The sequence below is a fragment of the Myxine glutinosa genome, chromosome 12 (assembly GCF_964187855.1).
Source record: "Myxine glutinosa chromosome 12, kmMyxGlut1.1, whole genome shotgun sequence".
NCBI classification, from domain to species: domain Eukaryota; kingdom Metazoa; phylum Chordata; class Myxini; order Myxiniformes; family Myxinidae; genus Myxine; species Myxine glutinosa.
In genome coordinates this window covers 87,552,548-87,573,199 of record NC_136272.1, presented here as the reverse complement: position 1 = coordinate 87,573,199, position 20,652 = coordinate 87,552,548, and the positions used below count along the sequence as shown (strand labels likewise).

Genomic DNA, 20,652 nt, shown 5'->3' with positions numbered 1-20,652 from the left:
GGAGGAGGCAGGAAAGAACAAAATTCATATTGTTGGGTGATGACCTACAATGGAGGAAAAGAGGGGGGGGGGGGGGATCTGTCACAAATGGACCCTTTTTGTGTTTATTATATAATGAGTTAAACTTGAAATATAAATAGAAAGTAAGATATCAAAATGAAATACCCAATCCAGCTCGGTTGGAGTGTGTGAAAAATACAGCCCCCACTGTTGGAATTTGTGTTTAATTTTGATATCTCTATTCATGGCGACATTGTGAAGATGTTGTACATTTCCTCTTTGAAGGTTGGCCATTTCTCTTTTATTTATTTTTTTTGTATACAAGATCGAGGCTTGTGATAGAGCTAACATTAATCAAAGGAAACTTAAGGAAACTCTCCTCAAACTCTCAAAATTTACCTTCCTGACGTCTGGTAACCTCATCCGACAATCTCAGTCTTGGATCAGAATCAACTTACACACACTCGGTTATGGTCAAATAACAACGACAGGCATTTTAACGGCCATTTTCCCTGCAAGAGTGGGGTTAGTCTTGCGGTCCCCATGACAATCTTCTCCATTTTGCCCGATTTTCTGCATCGTGAAAAAGCTGAATGCCTCAACTCTGTGTTTGCCTCTAAATCTTATGTCCCAAACCCATCCCTCTCTTGATCCACCGTTCCCAGTCGTACTCAGCTGCTCCTGGACTCTGTGTCCTTTCCTCCTGACAACGTGGAAAAGTTTCTGTCAACCCTCGACTGATTCTGCAACTGGACCTGACGGCATCAGCCCACGGGTCCTAAAATCCTGTTCTTCTGCTCTTTCACTCCCTCTCTCTGTTCTCTTCACCCTCTTTTGCTCAGTCATCTGCCATCTGCTTGGAAATCAGCCAACATCACCGCTTTACACAAAAAAGGTGCAAAAACAGATCCCAGCAACTACAGACCAATCAGCCTTTTCACAATTATCAGCAAAGTCATGGAATCCATCATTGCTTCGGAAATGAAATATTTCCTCTTCTCCAATGGCTTTATCTCTGATCATCAATTTGGTTTCAGACCAGGTCACTCTACTCTGGACATGCTGCTTCTGCTGTCCCAAAAATGGATGGAGGTCCTCAATGCCAAACAGGAAATTAGAGCTGTCTCCCTTGACATATCATGTGCCTTCGATACGGTCTGGCACCCTGCTCTGCTCACCAAACTCTCCTTTGGTATCCATGGAAATCTCCACGCATGGCTGGCGGACTTCCTCTCTAGTCGTCGTCAACGTGTGGCCCTGAATGGGTTTCTCTCATCTCCTCTTCCTGTTGAGGCTGGAGTTCCTCAAGGCAGTGTTCTGGGCCCTGTGCTTTTTTCTGGTCTTCATCAATGATCTCTCCGACTCTGTTGAAAATCCTCTCTATCTCTTTGCTGATGACTCCACTCTCTGCCGCTCCATTCCTCATCCCTCAGATCGGCAGTCTGCAGCCTCCTCACTCTCTGCAGACTTGGACAAAATAACAGACTGGGCAAACAAGTGGAACATTTCTTTCAATCCTGACAAATCTCACACTCTTACGATGTCTCTCCAAAAAGACCGACTGGACAACCCTCCCATCCACTTTCTGAACAATCCTCTCCAAGAAGTTCTGTCACTCAAGCTTTTGGGTCTCACTATCTGCCATGATCTTTCCTGGGAAAACCACATTTCAAATCTGGCCTCCAAAGCCAGTCGCCGACTGGGCATCCTCCGTCGTGCGAAGTCCTTCCTTGGCACACCTGAGCTCCTCACCACATACAAGGCTTTCATCTGCAGCTCAATGGAATACTGCTCTCCCCTCTGGGCTGGTACTCCTGCCTCACACCTAGCTCGTCTTCACGCTGTTGAAACCAAAGCGTTCAGAATCATTGGAATCTCCCGCGATGAAGCTAACTCCAAGGGCCTCTCACTCACTCACCGCAGGCAGGTTGGTGGTCTTTCCGTCTTCTACCGACTCCTCTCTGGCCTTGCCCCCCCCCCAGCTCTCTCTGGGCTCTGTCCCGCAAATATTCCTACAGGTCACACAAGATATGCCTGCAACCCTCTTATGGTTAAACTGCCAAAATCAAGACTCTCTGCTCACCTTCACTCCTTCATTCCTCTTTTCTCCCGCCTCTGGAACAAACTCCCTCACTCTCTTCAATCCCACTCCTCCCTCCAGGTTTTTAAAACAGCTGTTCACCACCATCTCTTATCTTCCCCCATCCAAAACCTTGATCTTTTCTCCCCCCGCTAATTTCACCCCAAATCCACTTTTTTGAAATACCAACTTCTTTCCTGGAAGTCCTTGGTGTCTTTGTGTTTGCACTTCTCCCACCCTTCCCATGCGGCCTCCCCCAAGCCCTCTCCCTCCGACACATTCCCGATGTCCCTGCTCTCAAATGTTGTGTTTATGTGCTTCCCCTTCTCTCCCCATCTTGTCTACCGCTCCCCTTTTTGTACACCGCACCTTTCCTATGCCATCCCCAGGTGCTGCATAACGTCATTGCCGGGCACCAAAGGGGGTTCGGCAATGACGCACGCTGAAAGGGAGTACTCACTTTTCACTCTGGTTGTTTGTTCTCTTGTTGTACACCGCACCTTTCCTCTGCCATCTCCAGGCATTGCAAAACGTCATTGCCGGGCACCGAAGGGGGCTCGGCAGTGACGCACGCTGAAAGGGAGTACTCAGTTTTCACTCTGGTTGTTGTACACCGCACCTTTCCTGTGCTATCTCCAGGCATTGCAAAACGTCATTGCCGAGCACCGAAGGGGGCTCGGCAGTGACGCACGCTGAAAGGGAGTACTCGGTTTTCATTCTGGTTGTTGTTTGTTTGTTTGTTTGTTTGTTGTACACCGCACCTTTCCTATGCCATCTCCAGGCATTGCAAATCGTCATTGCTGGGCACCGAAGGGGGCTCGGCAGTGACGCACGCTGAAAGGGAGTACTCAGTTTTCACTCTGGTTGTTTGTTTGTTTGTTTTCTTTCTTGCTTTCTTGTTTGTTTGTTTGGGCGATATCTCAGCCATCCTTTGAGCTATTAAGCTGAAATTTCGGCACAATAGTGAGCAAGTCCTTTGTCAAAAACGTTATATTTTGTTTTTTGATTAATCAATAAATTGAGGAGTTATTTAATTATTAGGGATTAATTAAGTACTTATTTAATTAATCAAATTTCCTTTCTCTTCTGACCATTAACTCAGGCACCTTTTGAGTTAGGAAGCTGATATTTGGACATGCCAATGACCAGGTGATTTGGCTGCAAAGGCTATTTTTGATTTATTTATTAATCGATTAAGTATTTAATTATTCGATTAATGGCTAAAAAATTTTTTTTTTAAGTTACAGAATCTGATGAAATGGTGGTGGTTTATGTGTTCTCTGACCGAATTGATTAATAATTTAATTTTCTATGATTATTATTTATTTATTTTCATTATTAATCATTTATTTATTTTCTTTCTCATTTGGCCAATATCTCAGGCACCTTTTGAGCTCGGAAGCTAATATTTGGACATGAGTGACCAAGTGATGTGGCTATCAAGGATATTTTTGATTTATTGATTAATCAATTAATCAATTAATAGATTAATTATTTAATTATTCGATTAAGTACTAAAAAAAAAAATTTGTTTTTTTTAGTTACAGATTCTGATGAAATGGTGGTGGTTTATGTGTTCTGTGACCGAATTGATTGATAATTTAATTCTTTAATGATTATTATTTATTTATTTTCACTATTTATCATTTATTTATTTTCTTTCTCATTTGGCCAATATCTCAGGCACCTTTTGAGCTGGGAAGCTAATATTTGGACATGACAGTCACCAAGTGATGTGGCTGTCAAGGATATTTTTGAATAATTGATTAATCATTTAATCGCTTAATTATTTATTGATTAATCGATGAATTACTTATTGATTAATCAATTAATTATTGTACACCGCTCCTTTCCTATGCCACCTCCAGGCATTGCAAATCGTCATTGCCGGGCACCGAAGGGGGCTCGGCAGTGACGCACGCTGAAAGAGAGTACTCAGTTTTCACTCTGGTTTCTTGTTTGTTTGTTTTCTTGTTTCCTTGGTTGTCCGGACGATATCTCAGCCATCCTTTGAGCTAGGAAGCTGAAATTTCGGCACAATAGTGAGCAAGTCCTTTGTCAAAAACGGTATTTTTTGTTTTTTGATTAATCAATAAATTGAGGAGTTATTTAATTATTAGCGATTAATTCAGTACTTATTTAATTAATCAAATTTCCTTTCTCTTCTGACCATTAACTCAGGCACCTTTTGAGTTAGGAAGCTGACATTTGGACATGCCAATGACCAGGTGATTTGGCTGCAAAGGATATTTTTGATTTATTAATTAATAAATTAATCGATTAGTTATGTAATTATTTGATTAATGCCAAAAAAAAATTTAAAGTTACAGATTCTGATGAAATAGTGGTAGTTTATGTGTTCTCTGACCAAATTGATTAATAATTTAATTTTTTAATGATTATTATTTATTTATTTTCATTATTAATCATTTATTTATTTTCTTTCTCATTTGGCCAATATCTCAGGCACCTTTTGAGCTGGGAAGCTAATATTTGGACATGAGTGACCAAGCGATGTGGCTATCAAGGATATTTTTGATTTATTGATTAATCATTTCATCTATTAATTATTTATTGATTAATCGATTAATTATTTATTGAGTAATCAATTAATTATTTAATTTTTTATAAATGACTTATTTAATTACATTTCTAAAAGATACATCTTCGGATGAAGCACTAGTGGTTTAGTTATGCGATTAGCCAATTGATTATGAAAATATTTTGTGATAATCTTTTATTGATTTTAATTATACAATTAATCAATCAATTAGTGTACACCTATCCCTCCCAATGCAGCCTCAATGAGCTGCACTGCGGTATTGCCGGGCGCCGGAGGCGCCCCGGCAATGCCGCGCTGCAGCATATTTAATTATTTGGCATGGGGCGGTGTACTTTGAATGTATGTGTACTTGTTTAATTTTTTATTAATGACTTATTTGATTAAATTTCTAAAAGATACATCTTCGCATGAAGCACGAGTGGTTTTGTTATGGCATTAGCCAATTGATTAAGAAAATATTTTGTGATAATCTTTTATTGATTTGAATTATACAATTAATCAATCAATTAGTGTCCACCTCTCCCTCCCAATGCAGCCTCTATGAGCTGCACTGCGGTATTGCCAGGTGCCGGAGGCGCCCCGGCAATGCCGCGCTGTCGGATATTTAATTATTTGGCATGGGGGCGGTGTACTTTGAATGTATGTGTACTTGTTTTGATTTATTTTCATTATTTGTTTGTTTTCTTTCTTTCTTTCTTTCTTTCTTTCTTTCTTGTTTGTTTGTTTGTCCGGCCGATATCTCAGCCATCCTTTCAGCTAGGAAGCTGAAATTTCGGCACAGTAGTGAGCAAGTCCTTTGCCAAAAACGGTATTTTTTGTATTTTGAATAATCAATTAATTAAGGAGTTATTTAATTATTAGCGATTAATTAAGTACTTATTTAATTAATTAAATTTCATTTCTCTTCTGACCATTAACTCAGGCACCTTTTGAGTTCGGAAGCTGATATTTGGACATGCCAATGACCAGGTGATTTGGCTGCAAAGGCTATTTCTGATTTATTAATTAATCAATTAATCAATTAATCGATTAATTATTTGATTAATGACGATTTTTTTTTTTTCAGTTACAGATTCTGATGAAATGGTGGTGGTTTATGTGTTCTCTGACCGAATTGATTAATAATTTAATTTTTTTATGATTATTATTTATTTATTTTCATTATTAATCATTTATTTGTTTTCTTTCTCATTTGGCCAATATCTCAGGCACCTTTTGAGCTCGGAACCTAATATTTGGACATGAGTGACCAAGTGAAGTGGCTATGAAGGATATTTTTGATTTATTGTTAAATCAATCAATTAATCGATTAATTATTTAATTATTCGATTAATTACTAAAAAAAAATTAGAAAAATTCAGTTACAGATTCTGATGAAATGGTGGTGGTTTATGTGTTCTGTGACCGAATTGATGAATAATTTAATTTTTCAACGATTATTATTTATTTATTTTCATTATTAATCATTTATTTATTTTCTTTCTCATTTGGCCAATATCTCAGACACCTTTTGAGCTGGGAAGCTAATATTTGGACAGGACAGTGACCAAGTGATGTGGCTATCAACGATATTTTTGATTTATTGATTAATCATTGAATCGATCAATTATTCATTGATTAATCAGCTAATTATTTAATTTTTTATGAATGACTTATTTAATTAAATTTCTAAAAGATACATCTTCGGATGAAGCACAAGTGGTTTAGTTATGCTATTAGCCAATTGATTGATTTTTTTTTTTTTTTGTATCCAAGATCGAGGCTCGTGAAAGAGCGAACATTAATAGTCCGTGGGCTGAGTAGGGTTTACATGCACCCCCCCCACAACTTAACTTCCCGGGTATGTCCATGTACCCCCCACCCTAGGGGTTAGGAAAAACCATGTTACAGAAAAAAAACTCATTCCCAAGGTAACTCCCACGCATATTTTGATGTTACACCCCCTGTGTCAGTGATTTCCGAAAATTAGGGGTAGGCGAAATTCAAATGGCCATAACGTTTTACCTCGTCATCCTATGGTTGCATATGACCCCTCAAAATGTTTGTCCTGGGACACTCTTTACAATGATATGTGTTATATGCAAATGAGGTCACTAATGAGGTCACCAGAGGTCAAACTATGAGGGAATGAGTTTTTTTTCCGTTAACATGGTTTTTCCTAACCCCTAAGGTGGGGGGGTACATGGACATTCCCGGGAAGTTATGTGGGGGGGGGGGGGGGGGGGTGTGCATGTAAACCCTACTCAGCCCACGGACTATAATCACACAGAAAGACAAACCGACACATAAAACATATAACATCGGGAGCGGAAGACAAGATGGGGAGAGAGGGGGAAGGACACAAACACAACATTTGAGAGCAGGGACCGAGAGACATGGGGACATCGAGAGATCTGTGGGAGGGAGAGGGCTTTGGGGAGGGCATGGGAAGGGGGGGGGGGGGGTGGGAGAGGTATAAAACATATGGACACTGCCAGGACTTCCAGGAAAGAAGTTGGAATTTCAAACAAGGTGGATCTGGGATGAATTAGCGGGGGTAGAAAAGATCAAGGTTTTGGATGGGGGAAGATAAGAGATGGTGGTGAACAGCTGTTTTAAAGACCTGGAGGGAGGGGTGGGATTGAAGGGAGTGTGGGAGTTTGTTCCAGAGGCGGGAGAAAAGAGTGAAGGGGAGCAGAGAGCCGAGATTTCGGCAGTTTAACCATCAGAGGTTTGCTGGCAGATCTTGTGCGACCTGTAGGAATATTTGGGGGACAGAGCACAGAGAGAGCTGGGGGAGCAAGCCCGGAGAAGAGTCCGTAGAAGACAGAAAGACCACTTACCTGCCTGCGGTGAGTGAGTGAAAGGCCCTCAGAGATAGCTTCATCGCGGGAGATTCCAATGATTCTGAAAGCTTTGGTTTCAACACAGTATTCCATTGAGCTGCGGATGAAAGCCTTGTATGTGGTGAGGAGCTCAGGTGTGCGTAGGAAGGACTTCGCATGACGGAGGATGCCCAGTCGGCGACTGGCTTTGAAGGCCAGCTTGGAAATGTGGTTTTCCCAAGAAAGATCATGGCAGATAGTGAGACCCAAAAGCTTGAGCGACAGAACTTCTTGGAGAGGATTGTTGAGAAAGTAGATGGGAGGGTTGTCCAGTCGATCTTTTCGGAGAGACATAGTAAGAGTGTGAGATTTGTCAGGATTGAAAGACATGTTCCACTTGTTTGACCAGTCTGTGATTTTGTCCAGGTCTTCAGAGAGTGAGGAGGCTGCAGACTGCCGATCTGAGGGAAGAGGAATGGAGCAGCAGAGAGTGGAGTCATCAGCAAAGAGATAGAGAGGATTTTCCAGAGAGTCGGAGAGATCATTGATAAAGACCAGAAAAAGCACAGGGCCCAGAACACTGCCTTGGGGAACTCCAGCCTGAACAGGAAGGGGAGATGAGAGAAATCCATTCAGGGCCACACGTTGACTACGACCAGAGAGGAAGTCCGCAAAGCATGCATGGAGATTTCCATGGATACCATAGGAGGAGAGTTTGGTGAGCAGAGCTGGGTGCCAGACCGTATCGAAGGCACGTGATATGTCAAGGGAGACAGCTCTGATTTCCTGTTTGGCATTGAGGACCTCCATCCATTGTTGAGACAGCAGAAGCAGCACGTCCAGAGTTGAGTGACCTGGTCTGAAACCAAATTGATGATCAGAGATCAAGCCATTGGAGAAGAGGAAAGAATTCAAAATAAATGAATTATTATTATTATTATTTCATATCCGAAGCAATGATGGATTCCATGACTTTGCTGATAATTTGGAGCAGGCTGATTGGTCTGTAGTTGCAAGGATCTGTTTTTGCACCTTTTTTGTGTAAAGCGGTAATGTTTGCTGATTTCCAGGATGCTGGCAGATGACCTTGAGCAAAGGAGAGGGTGAAAAGAACAGAGAGAGGTTGAGATAGAGCGGCAGAGCAGTATTTTAGGACCCGTGGGCTGATGCCGTCTGGTCCAGTTGCAGAATCAGAGTCGAGGTGAGACAAAAACTCCTCCATCTTGTCAGGAGAGAAGGACACAGAGTCCAGGAGCAGTTGGGTTCGACTGGGAAAGGTGGGAACAGAGAGAGATGGGTTTGGGACTAAAGATTTTGAGGCAAACACAGAGTTGAGGCATTCGGCTTTGTCACGTGCGATGTCAACTGTGTGGCCATTTGAGGTAAGGGAGGGGATGGAGGGGGAACAAACACCAGAAACGGATTTGACCAGACGCCACCAGGATTTGGAGGAAGGAGACAGGTTTGAGAGTTCATTCTTGAGTGTGGAGAGATAGTGCTTCCTGGCACTCCTGAGGGTAGACAAACACTTGTTCCGAGCTTGGTGGAACGAACTGATATTGCCTTCAGTTGGATTCGCCTTCCAAGAGGAAAAGGCAAGTTGTTTCAGGGCAACTGCCTCACCACAAGATTCAGTGTACCATGGACGGGAGGAAGGGTAAGACAACTGAAGACGAGATGGGATAAATCTGTGCATGAGAGAGAGCAGTTTGCTTTGGAAGAATTCCCAGGAAGAATTGATGTCAGAGGCAGTGGAGATGGGAGACCAATCCAGACGATTGATGGCTGCTTGAAGACCGTCCCTGTCGGCTTGAGTGAAATGCCAGACTCGTCGATGCTGAGGAGGCTCTCTGAGAATGGCCAGAGAGATGGCCAGAGAGTCTACTTTGACAAGCACATGATCAGAAGAACCGATTGGAGCAGAAGAAGAGCAGCAGACATTAGCAGTGAAGTTTGGCATAACCAAGTCTAGAAGAGAAGGTACTCCATTGGCTGAGATCCGGGTCGGGAAATTGACTGATTGTGTCAATTCCAGTGAGTCACAGAAGTCCTTTGCTGAGGTGCCATGACTGGTGAGAGAGGAACCCACACCCAACCAGCTGGCATGATGACAGTTGAAGTCACCACATATGAGGAAGGAGAGTTGGGATGAGTGGATAGAAGTTGGTCCATGTTGTCAGACAGTGAAATGTAAATGGAGTCTTCACTGTTTGGAGGACGGCAAAGAACACATATGAACAAAAGGTGGGAGCGGAGAGGAAGCCGTAGCCAGAGGTACTCCTGGGGGTGAGGAGGAGAGAGGGCAGTGCAAGGAGTGCAAGGAGAGTGAGGAAGAGAGTTTTTGATAAAGATAGCCACCCCACCACCAGGACGAGGCTCAGGTCTATCATACAGGAGGAGGGAGTAACCAGGAAGAGATATTAAGGAATCAGAGACATCTTGAAGGAGGAAAGTCTCTGCTAAGCAGATCAAGTCTGGATTGTCAGAAGCAACCTGTATGGAGAGATCAGTCAGGTTTGAGCGAAGGCCCCGGATGTTTGAGGTCCATGCCGTTAATGAAGAGAGAGAGGGAGCATCGGGTACAGGGGAGGGGAGGGGAGGAGTCGGGTAAAATGAAGGATGAGAGGGGGAGGTAGGGAGAGCAGTTGATCGTGTGTCAGAGATTACAGAAGAGTTCCAAGAAAGGGAAGGATGAGGAGGATGAAAGGTTTGATGGTGAAGGGATGAGGCACATTGAGGAGTTGTTTGAGGGGGGGGGGGGGGCAGAGGAAAGTAGAAGGTTTGGGGGGGGGGGGTGGGTGGAGGTATGAGATAGAAGGGAGACGTAGTGGGGAGGAGGCAGCTTTGAGGAGGAGGAGGAGGAGGGGGAGGAGGGAGAATTGGAGAGGAATGGTGTGGGGGGAGATTTGAATGGGAGGGGTTGGGGGGGAGTTTTGAAGGGGAGGAGTGAGGGGGGAGTTTAGGAGGGGAGGGGCAAGGGGGGAGTTTAGGAGGGGAGGGGCAAGGGGGGGTTTGGAGGGGAGGGGCAAGGGGGGAGTTTAGGAGTGGAGGGCCAAGGGGGGAGTTTAGGAGTGGAGGGCCAAGGGGGGAGTTTAGGAGTGTAGGGGCAAGGGGGGGTTTGGAGTGGAGGGGCAAGGGGGGAGTTTACGAGTGGAGGGGCAAGAGGGGAGTTTAGGAGTGTAGGTGCAAGGGGGGGGGGGGGTATTTGGAGGGGAGGGGCAAGAGGGGAGTTTCGAAAGTGGATGATTCATGAAAGACGAACATTGATAACAAATTGGGTTTGTTGTGATTTTCAAGTTAGCAATCCGATTCTGAACGATGGAGGAGGGGTGGAATGAATGTGAATTTAGACCTTGTAGTGAGGGAGACGGATGAGATTGAATTTCTTTTTTTTGATGTGGAATGAGATGGAGAGGAATTTGAAAAAAGCCTTTTCAATAGGAAGAAAAACAGCGTGTTGTAATATACCACTGAATAAAACACTGAAGGGGAAAGTTTAAACATATTTAAATAATATTTAAACAGAACTGTGGACAATCTTATATGCACAAAGTACCAACGGGGGGAGAGCCGAGAGGGACCAGCACGAGTCACTTGAACAGGGCAAAAGGTGGATGGCAAGGAGATAATGGGGGCGGGGCGAACAGCACACCTGGACAGAAAGTACAGGATGAGACAAAGCACATGTGGAGAAAGGAAAATAAATGTTTTTGGTTATTTATTTATTTTTATTTTTTTTGGGGGTGGGGGGGGGGGGGTGGGGGGGGGGGGTGGATTTAAAACGTTAGACAAAGAGTATTATGTTCGGGGTAGAAGGGAAAACACGATGAGCCAAGCAAAACACGTTGTTGGGGACTGAAGTAAACAAACACCGATGGGGGTACAAGGCCGCACACGCGGAGCAGAACACGATTACTTAATTACGAGTTACAGGAAATTCAAACCAAAACTAACTATAAACAAACAATAACGCATGGACGATAAAATAACGAGTTGAAATTTGACAAACACACGAATGAAAAAATAACCGCTTTGGATGCCCGGAGAGAACCAAGCCTCAAGGTCGGAAGCTTCAACAACTAGGCCGCGTGGCACGAAATACTCGACTATTTTTTACAGGTATGAAAGATTAACACCGATAATCTCTCCGAGGGACACGCAAAAGGTACACACACGGAAGATAAATACAGTTTCGACAAAAATACAAATGTGACAATGACGTAACTTCGAGCGTGCGTGAAGATCGTGGAACAGCTTCGAAAAACCGTGACCGCCCCGACAAGATCTCGCGAGATCCCAAGATCTCCGACTTGGTTAAGCCAAGTGATTAAGAAAATATTTTGTGATAATCTTTTATTGATTTTAATTATACAATGAATCAATCAATTAATTGTACACCTCTCCCTCCCAATGCAGTCTCTAAGAGCTGCACTGCGGTATTGCCGGGCGCCAGAGGCGACCCGGCAATGCCGCGCTGTAGGATATTTAATTATTTGGCATGGGGGCGGTGTACTTTAAATGTATCTGTACTTGTTAATTATTTATTGATTAATCGATTAATTATTTATTGAGTAATCAATTAATTATTTAATTTTTTATAAATGACTTATTTAATGAAATTTCTAAAAGATACATCTTCGGATGAAGCAGGAGTGGTTTAGTTATGCGATTAGCCAATTGATTATGAAAATATTTTGTGACAAGTACAAATACATTCAAAGTACACCGCCCCATGCCAAATAATTAAATATGCTGCAGCGCGGCATTGCCGGGGCGCCTCCGGCGCCCGGCAATACCGCAGTGCAGCTCATTGAGGCTGCATTGGGAGGGAGAGGTGTACACTAATTGATTGATTAATTGTATAATTAAAATCAATAAAAGATTATCACAAAGTATTTTCATAATCAATTGGCTAATCGCATAACTAAACCAGTAGTGCTTCATCCGAAGATGTATCTTTTAGAAATTTAATTAAATAAGTCATTTATAAAAAATTAAATAATTAATTGATTACTCAATAAATAATTAATCGATTAATCAATAAATACTTAATAGATGAAATGATTAATCAATAAATCAAAAATATCCTTGATAGCCACATCACTTGGTCACTCATGTCCAAATATTAGCTTCCCAGCTCAAAAGGTGCCTGAGATATTGGCCAAATGAGAAAGAAAATAAATAAATGATTAATAATGAAAATAAATAAATAATAATCATAAAAAAATTAAATTATTAATCAATTTGGTCAGAGAACACATAAACTACCACTATTTCATCAGAATCTGTAACTTTAAAAAAAAAAATTTTTTTGTCATTAATCGAATAATTAAATAATTAATCGATTAATTGATTAATTAATAAATCAAAAATATCCTTTGCAGCCAAATCACCTGGTCATTGGCATGTCCAAATATCAGCTTCCTAACTCAAAAGGTGCCTGAGTTAATAATGGTCAGAAGAGAAATGAAATTTAATTAATTAAATAAGTACTTAATTAAACGCTAATAATTAAATAACTCCTCAATTAATTGATTATTCAAAAAACAAAAAATACCGTATTTGACAAAGGACTTGCTCACTACTGTGCCGAAATTTCAGCTTCCTAGCTCAAAGGATGGCTGAGATATCGTCCGGACAACCAAGAAAGAAAACAAACAAACAAACAAGAAACCAGAGTGAAAACTGAGTACTCTCTTTCAGCGTGCGTCACTGCCGAGCCCCCTTTGGTGCCCGGCAATGACGATTTGCAATGCCTGGAGATGGCATAGGAAAGGAGCGGTGTACAATAATCTTTTATTGATTTTAATTATACAATGAATCAATCAATTAGTGTACACCTCTCCCTCGCAATGCAGCCTCAATGAGTTGCACTGCGGTATGGCGCCCGGCAAGGCCGCGCTGCAGCATATTTAATTATTTGGCATGGGGCGGTGTACTTTGAATGTATCTGTACTTGTTTGTTGTACACCGCTCCTTTCCTATGCCATCTCCAGGCATTGCAAATCGTCATTGCTGGGCACCGAAGGTGGCTCGGCAGTGACGCACGCTGAAAGAGAGTACTCAGTTTTCACTCTGGTTGTTGTACACCGCTCCTTTCCTATGCCATCTCCAGGCATTGCAAATCGTCATTGCCGGGCACCAAAGGGGGCTCGGCAGTGACGCACGCTGAAAGAGAGTACTCAGTTTTCACTCTGGTTTCTTGTTTGTTGTACACCGCTCCTTTCCTATGCCATCTCCAGGCATTGCAAATCGTCATTGCTGGGCACCGAAGGGGGCTCGGCAGTGACGCACGCTGAAAGAGAGTACTCAGTTTTCACTCTGGTTTCTTGTTGTACACCGCACCTTTCCTATGCCATCTCCAGGCATTGCAAATCGTCATTGCTGGGCACCGAAGGGGGCTCGGCAGTGACGCACGCTGAAAGAGAGTACTCAGTTTTCACTCTGGTTGTTTTCTTGTTTTCTTTCTTTCTTGGTTGTCCGGACGATATCTCAGCCATCCTTTGAGCTAGGAAGCTGAAATTTCGGCACAGTAGTGAGCAAGTCCTTTGTCAAATACGGTATTTTTTGTTTTTTGAATAATCAATTAATTGAGGAGTTATTTAATTATTAGCGTTTAATTAAGTACTTATTTAATTAATTAAATTTCATTTATCTTCTGACCATTATTAACTCAGGCACCTTTTGAGTTAGGAAGCTGATATTTGGACATGCCAATGACCAGGTGATTTGGCTGCAAAGGATATTTTTGATTTATTAATTAATCAATTAATCGATTAATTATTTAATTATTCGATTAATGACAAAAAAATTTTTTTTTTTTAAGTTACAGATTCTGATGAAATAGTGGTAGTTTATGTGTTCTCTGACCAAATTGATTAATAATTTAATTTTTTTATGATTATTATTTATTTATTTTCATTATTAATCATTTATTTATTTTCTTTCTCATTTGGCCAATATCTCAGGCACCTTTTGAGCTGGGAAGCTAATATTTGGACATGAGTGACCAAGTGATGTGGCTATCAAGGATATTTTTGATTTATTGATTAATCATTTCATCTATTAAGTATTTATTGATTAATCGATTAATTATTTATTGAGTAATCAATTAATTATTTAATTTTTTATAAATGACTTATTTAATTAAATTTCTAAAAGATACATCTTCGGATGAAGCACTACTGGTTTAGTTATGCGATTAGCCAATTGATTATGAAAATATTTTGTGATAATCTTTTATTGATTTTAATTATACAATTAATCAATCAATTAGTGTACACCTCTCCCTCCCAATGCAGCCTCAATGAGCTGCATTGCGGTATTGCCGGGCGCCGGAGGCGCCCCGGCAATGCCGCGCTGCAGCATATTTAATTATTTGGCATGGGGCGGTGTACTTTGAATGTATGTGTACTTGTTTGTTTGTTTTCTTGTTTGTTTGTTTGTTTGTTTTCTTTCTTGGTTGTCCGGGCGATATCTCAGCCATCCTTTGAGCTAGGAAGCTGAAATTTTGGCACAATAGTGAGAAAGTCCTTTGTCAAAAACGGTATTTTTTTTTTTTTGATTAATCAATAAATTAAGGAGTTATTTAATTATTAGCGATTAATTAAGTTCTTATTTAATTAATTAAATTTCCTTTCTCTTCTGACCATTAACTCAGGCACCTTTTGAGTTAGGAAGCTGATATTTGGACATGCCAATGACCAGGTGATTTGGCTGCAAATGATATTTTTGATTTATTAATTAATCAATTAATCGATTAATTATTTAATTATTCGATTAATGACAAAAAAATTTTTTTTTTTTAAAGTTACAGATTTTGATGAAATAGTGGTAGTTTATGTGTTCTCTGACCAAATTGATTAATAATTTAATTTTTTTATGATTATTATTTATTTATATTCATTATTAATCATTTATTTATTTTCTTTCTCATTTGGCCAATATCTCAGGCACCTTTTGAGCTGGGAAGCTAATATTTGGACATGAGTGACCAAGTGATGTGGCTATCAAGGATATTGTACACCGCTCCTTTCCTATGCCATCTCCAGGCATTGCAAATCGTCATTGCCGGGCACCAAAGGGGGCTCGGCAGTGACGCACGCTGAAAGAGAGTACTCAGTTTTCACTCTGGTTGTTTGTTTGTTTTCTTGGTTGTCCGGACGATATCTCAGCCATCCTTTGAGCTAGGAAGCTGAAATTTCGGCACAGTAGTGAGCAAGTCCTTTGTCAAATACGGTATTTTTTGTTTTTTGAATAATCAATTAATTGAGGAGTTATTTAATTATTAGCGTTTAATTAAGTACTTATTTAATTAATTAAATTTCATTTCTCTTCTGACCATTATTAACTCAGGCACCTTTTGAGTTAGGAAGCTGATATTTGGACATGCCAATGACCAGGTGATTTGGCTGCAAAGGATATTTTTGATTTATTAATTAATCAATTAATCGATAAATTATTTAATTATTCGATTAATGACAAAAAATTTTTTTTTTTTAAAGTTACAGATTCTGATGAAATAGTGGTAGTTTATGTGTTCTCTGACCAAATTGATTAATAATTTAATTTTTTTATGATTATTATTTATTTATTTTCATTATTAATCATTTATTTATTTTCTTTCTCATTTGGCCAATATCTCAGGCACCTTTTGAGCTGGGAAGCTAATATTTGGACATGAGTGACCAAGTGATGTGGCTATCAAGGATATTTTTGATTTATTGATTAATCATTTCATCTATTAAGTATTTATTGATTAATCGATTAATTATTTATTGAGTAATCAATGAATTATTTAATTTTTTATAAATGACTTATTTAATTAAATTTCTAAAAGATACATCTTCAGGTGAAGCACTAGTGGTTTAGTTATGTGATTAGCCAATTGATTATGAAAATATTTTGTGATAATCTTTTATTGATTTTAATTATACAATTAATCAATCAATTAGTGTACACCTCTCCCTCCCAATGCAGCCTCAATGAGCTGCACTGCGGTATTGCCGGGCGCCAGAGGCGCCCCGGCAATGCCGCGCTGCAGCATATTTAATTATTTGGCATGGGGCGGTGTACTTTGAATGTATGTGTACTTGTTTGTTTTCTTTCTTGGTTGTCCGGACGATATCTCAGCCATCCTTTGAGCTAGGAAGCTGAAATTTCGGCACAGTCGTGAGCAAGTCCTTTGTCAAATACGGTATTTTTTGTTTTTTGAATAATCAATTAATTGAGGAGTTATTTAATTATTAGCGTTTAATTAAGTACTTATTTAATTAATTAAATTTCATTTCTCTTCTGACCATTATTAACTCAGGCACCTTTTGAGTTAGGAAGCTGATATTTGGACATGCCAATGACCAGGTGATTTGGCTGCAAAGGATATTTTTGATTTATTAATTAATCAATTAATCGATTAATTATTTAATTATTCGATTAATGACCCAAAAAATTTTTTTTTTTAAGTTACAGATTCTGATGAAATAGTGGTAGTTTATGTGTTCTCTGACCAAATTGATTACCAATTTAATTTTTTTATGATTATTGTACACCGCTCCTTTCCTATGCCACCTCCAGGCATTGCAAATCGTCATTGCCGGGCACCGAAGGGGGCTCGGCAGTGACGCACGCTGAAAGAGAGTACTCAGTTTTCACTCTGGTTTCTTGTTTGTTTTCTTGTTTTCTTGGTTGTCCGGACGATATCTCAGCCATCCTTTGAGCTAGGAAGCTGAAATTTCGGCACAGTAGTGAGCAAGTCCTTTGTCAAATACGGTATTTTTTGTTTTTTGAATAATCAATTAATTGAGGAGTTATTTAATTATTAGCGTTTAATTAAGTACTTATTTAATTAATTAAATTTCATTTATCTTCTGACCATTATTAACTCAGGCACCTTTTGAGTTAGGAAGCTGATATTTGGACATGCCAATGACCAGGTGATTTGGCTGCAAAGGATATTTTTGATTTATTAATTAATCAATTAATCGATTAATTATTTAATTATTCGATTAATGACAAAAATTTTTTTTTTTTTTAAGTTACAGATTCTGATGAAATAGTGGTAGTTTATGTGTTCTCTGACCAAATTGATTAATAATTTAATTTTTTTATGATTATTATTTATTTATTTTCATTATTAATCATTTATTTATTTTCTTTCTCATTTGGCCAATATCTCAGGCACCTTTTGAGCTGGGAAGCTAATATTTGGACATGAGTGACCAAGTGATGTGGCTATCAAGGATATTTTTGATTTATTGATTAATCATTTCATCTATTAAGTATTTATTGATTAATCGATTAATTATTTATTGAGTAATCAATTAATTATTTAATTTTTTATAAATGACTTATTTAATTAAATTTCTAAAAGATACATCTTCGGATGAAGCACTACTGGTTTAGTTATGCGATTAGCCAATTGATTATGAAAATATTTTGTGATAATCTTTTATTGATTTTAATTATACAATTAATCAATCAATTAGTGTACACCTCTCCCTCCCAATGCAGCCTCAATGAGCTGCACTGCGGTATTGCCGGGCGCCGGAGGCGCCCCGGCAATGCCGCGCTGCAGCATATTTAATTATTTGGCATGGGGCGGTGTACTTTGAATGTATGTGTACTTGTTGTACACCGCTCCTTTCCTATGCCACCTCCAGGCATTGCAAATCGTCATTGCCGGGCACCGAAGGGGGCTCGGCAGTGACGCACGCTGAAAGAGAGTACTCAGTTTTCACTCTGGTTTCTTGTTTGTTTTCTTGTTTTCTTGGTTGTCCGGACGATATCTCAGCCATCCTTTGAGCTAGGAAGCTGAAATTTCGGCACAGTAGTGAGCAAGTCCTTTGTCAAATACGGTATTTTTTGTTTTTTGAATAATCAATTAATTGAGGAGTTATTTAATTATTAGCGTTTAATTAAGTACTTATTTAATTAATTAAATTTCATTTATCTTCTGACCATTATTAACTCAGGCACCTTTTGAGTTAGGAAGCTGATATTTGGACATGCCAATGACCAGGTGATTTGGCTGCAAAGGATATTTTTGATTTATTAATTAATCAATTAATCGATTAATTATTTAATTATTCGATTAATGACAAAAAAATTTTTTTTTTTTAAGTTACAGATTCTGATGAAATAGTGGTAGTTTATGTGTTCTCTGACCAAATTGATTAATAATTTAATTTTTTTATGATTATTATTTATTTATTTTCATTATTAATCATTTATTTATTTTCTTTCTCATTTGGCCAATATCTCAGGCACCTTTTGAGCTGGGAAGCTAATATTTGGACATGAGTGACCAAGTGATGTGGCTATCAAGGATATTTTTGATTTATTGATTAATCATTTCATCTATTAAGTATTTATTGATTAATCGATTAATTATTTATTGAGTAATCAATTAATTATTTAATTTTTTATAAATGACTTATTTAATTAAATTTCTAAAAGATACATCTTCGGATGAAGCACTACTGGTTTAGTTATGCGATTAGCCAATTGATTATGAAAATATTTTGTGATAATCTTTTATTGATTTTAATTATACAATTAATCAATCAATTAGTGTACACCTCTCCCTCCCAATGCAGCCTCAATGAGCTGCACTGCGGTATTGCCGGGCGCCGGAGGCGCCCCGGCAATGCCGCGCTGCAGCATATTTAATTATTTGGCATGGGGCGGTGTACTTTGAATGTATGTGTACTTGTTATTTATTTATTTTCATTATTAATCATTTATTTATTTTCTTTCTCATTTGGCCAATATCTCAGGCACCTTTTGAGCTGGGAAGCTAATATTTGGACATAAGTGACCAAGTGATGTGGCTATCAAGGATATTTTTGATTTATTGATTAATCATTTCATCTATTAATTATTTATTGATTAATCGATTAATTATTTATTGAGTAATCAATTAATTATTTAATTTTTTATAAATGACTTATTTAATTAAATTTCTAAAAGATACATCTTCGGATGAAGCACTAGTGGTTTAGTTATGCGATTAGCCAATTGATTATGAAAATATTTTGTGATAATCTTTTATTGATTTTAATTATACAATTAATCAATCAATTAGTGTACACCTCTCCCTCCCAATGCAGCCTTAATGAGCTGCACTGCGGTATTGCCGGGCGCCGGAGGCGCCCCGGCAATGCCGCGCTGCAGCATATTTAATTATTTGGCATGGGGCGGTGTACTTTGAATGTATGTGTACTTGTTTTCTTGTTTTCTTGTTTTCTTGTTTGTTTGTCCGGGCGATATCTCAGCCATCCTTTGAGCTAGGAAGCTGAAATTTCGGCACAATAGTGAGCAAGTCCTTTGTCAAAAACGGTATTTTTTTTTTTGATTAATCAATAAATTGAGGAGTTATTTAATTATTAGCGATTAATTAAGTACTTATTTAATTAATCAAATTTCCTTTCTCTTCTGACCATTAACTCAGGCACCTTTTGAGTTAGGAAACTGATATTTGGACATGCCAATGACCAGGTGATTTGGCTGCAAAGGATATTTTTGATTTATTAATTAATCAATTACTCGATAAATTATTTAATTATTCGATTAATGACAAAATATTTTTTTTTTTTTAAGTTACAGATTCTGATGAAATAGTGGTAGTTTATGTGTTCTCTGACCAAATTGATTAATAATTTAATTTTTTTATGATTATTATTTATTTATTTTCATTATTAATCATTTATTTATTTTCTTTCTCATTTGGCCAATATCTCAGGCACCTTTTGAGCTGGGAAGCTAATATTTGGACATGAGTGACCAAGTGATGTGGCTATCAAGGATATTTTTGATTTATTGATTAATCATTTCATCTATTAATTATTTATTGATTAATCGATTAATTATTTATTGAGTAATCAATTAATTATTTAATTTTTTATAAATGACTTATTTAATTAAATTTCTAAAAGATACATCTTCGGATGAAGCACTCGTGGTTTAGTTATGCGATTAGCCAATTGATTATGAAAATATATTTGTGATAATCTTTTATTGATTTTAATTATACAATTAATCAATCAATTAGTGTACACCTCTCCCTCCCAATGCAGCCTCAATGAGCTGCACTGCGGTATTGCCAGGCGCCGGAGGCGCCCCGGCAATGCCGCGCTGCAGCATATTTTAATTATTTGGCATGGGGCGGTGTACTTTGAATGTATTTGTACTTGTTTTCTTGTTGTACA

General features: G+C 38.8%; 1 protein-coding gene across 1 annotated transcript in view; it reads left to right on the top strand.

The window, feature by feature from the left end:
• LOC137437583 (uncharacterized) overlaps positions 1-20,652 on the top strand; it is a 230,052-nt gene that overhangs the window by 104,357 nt on the left and 105,043 nt on the right. The gene's annotated exons all lie outside the window — the stretch shown is intronic.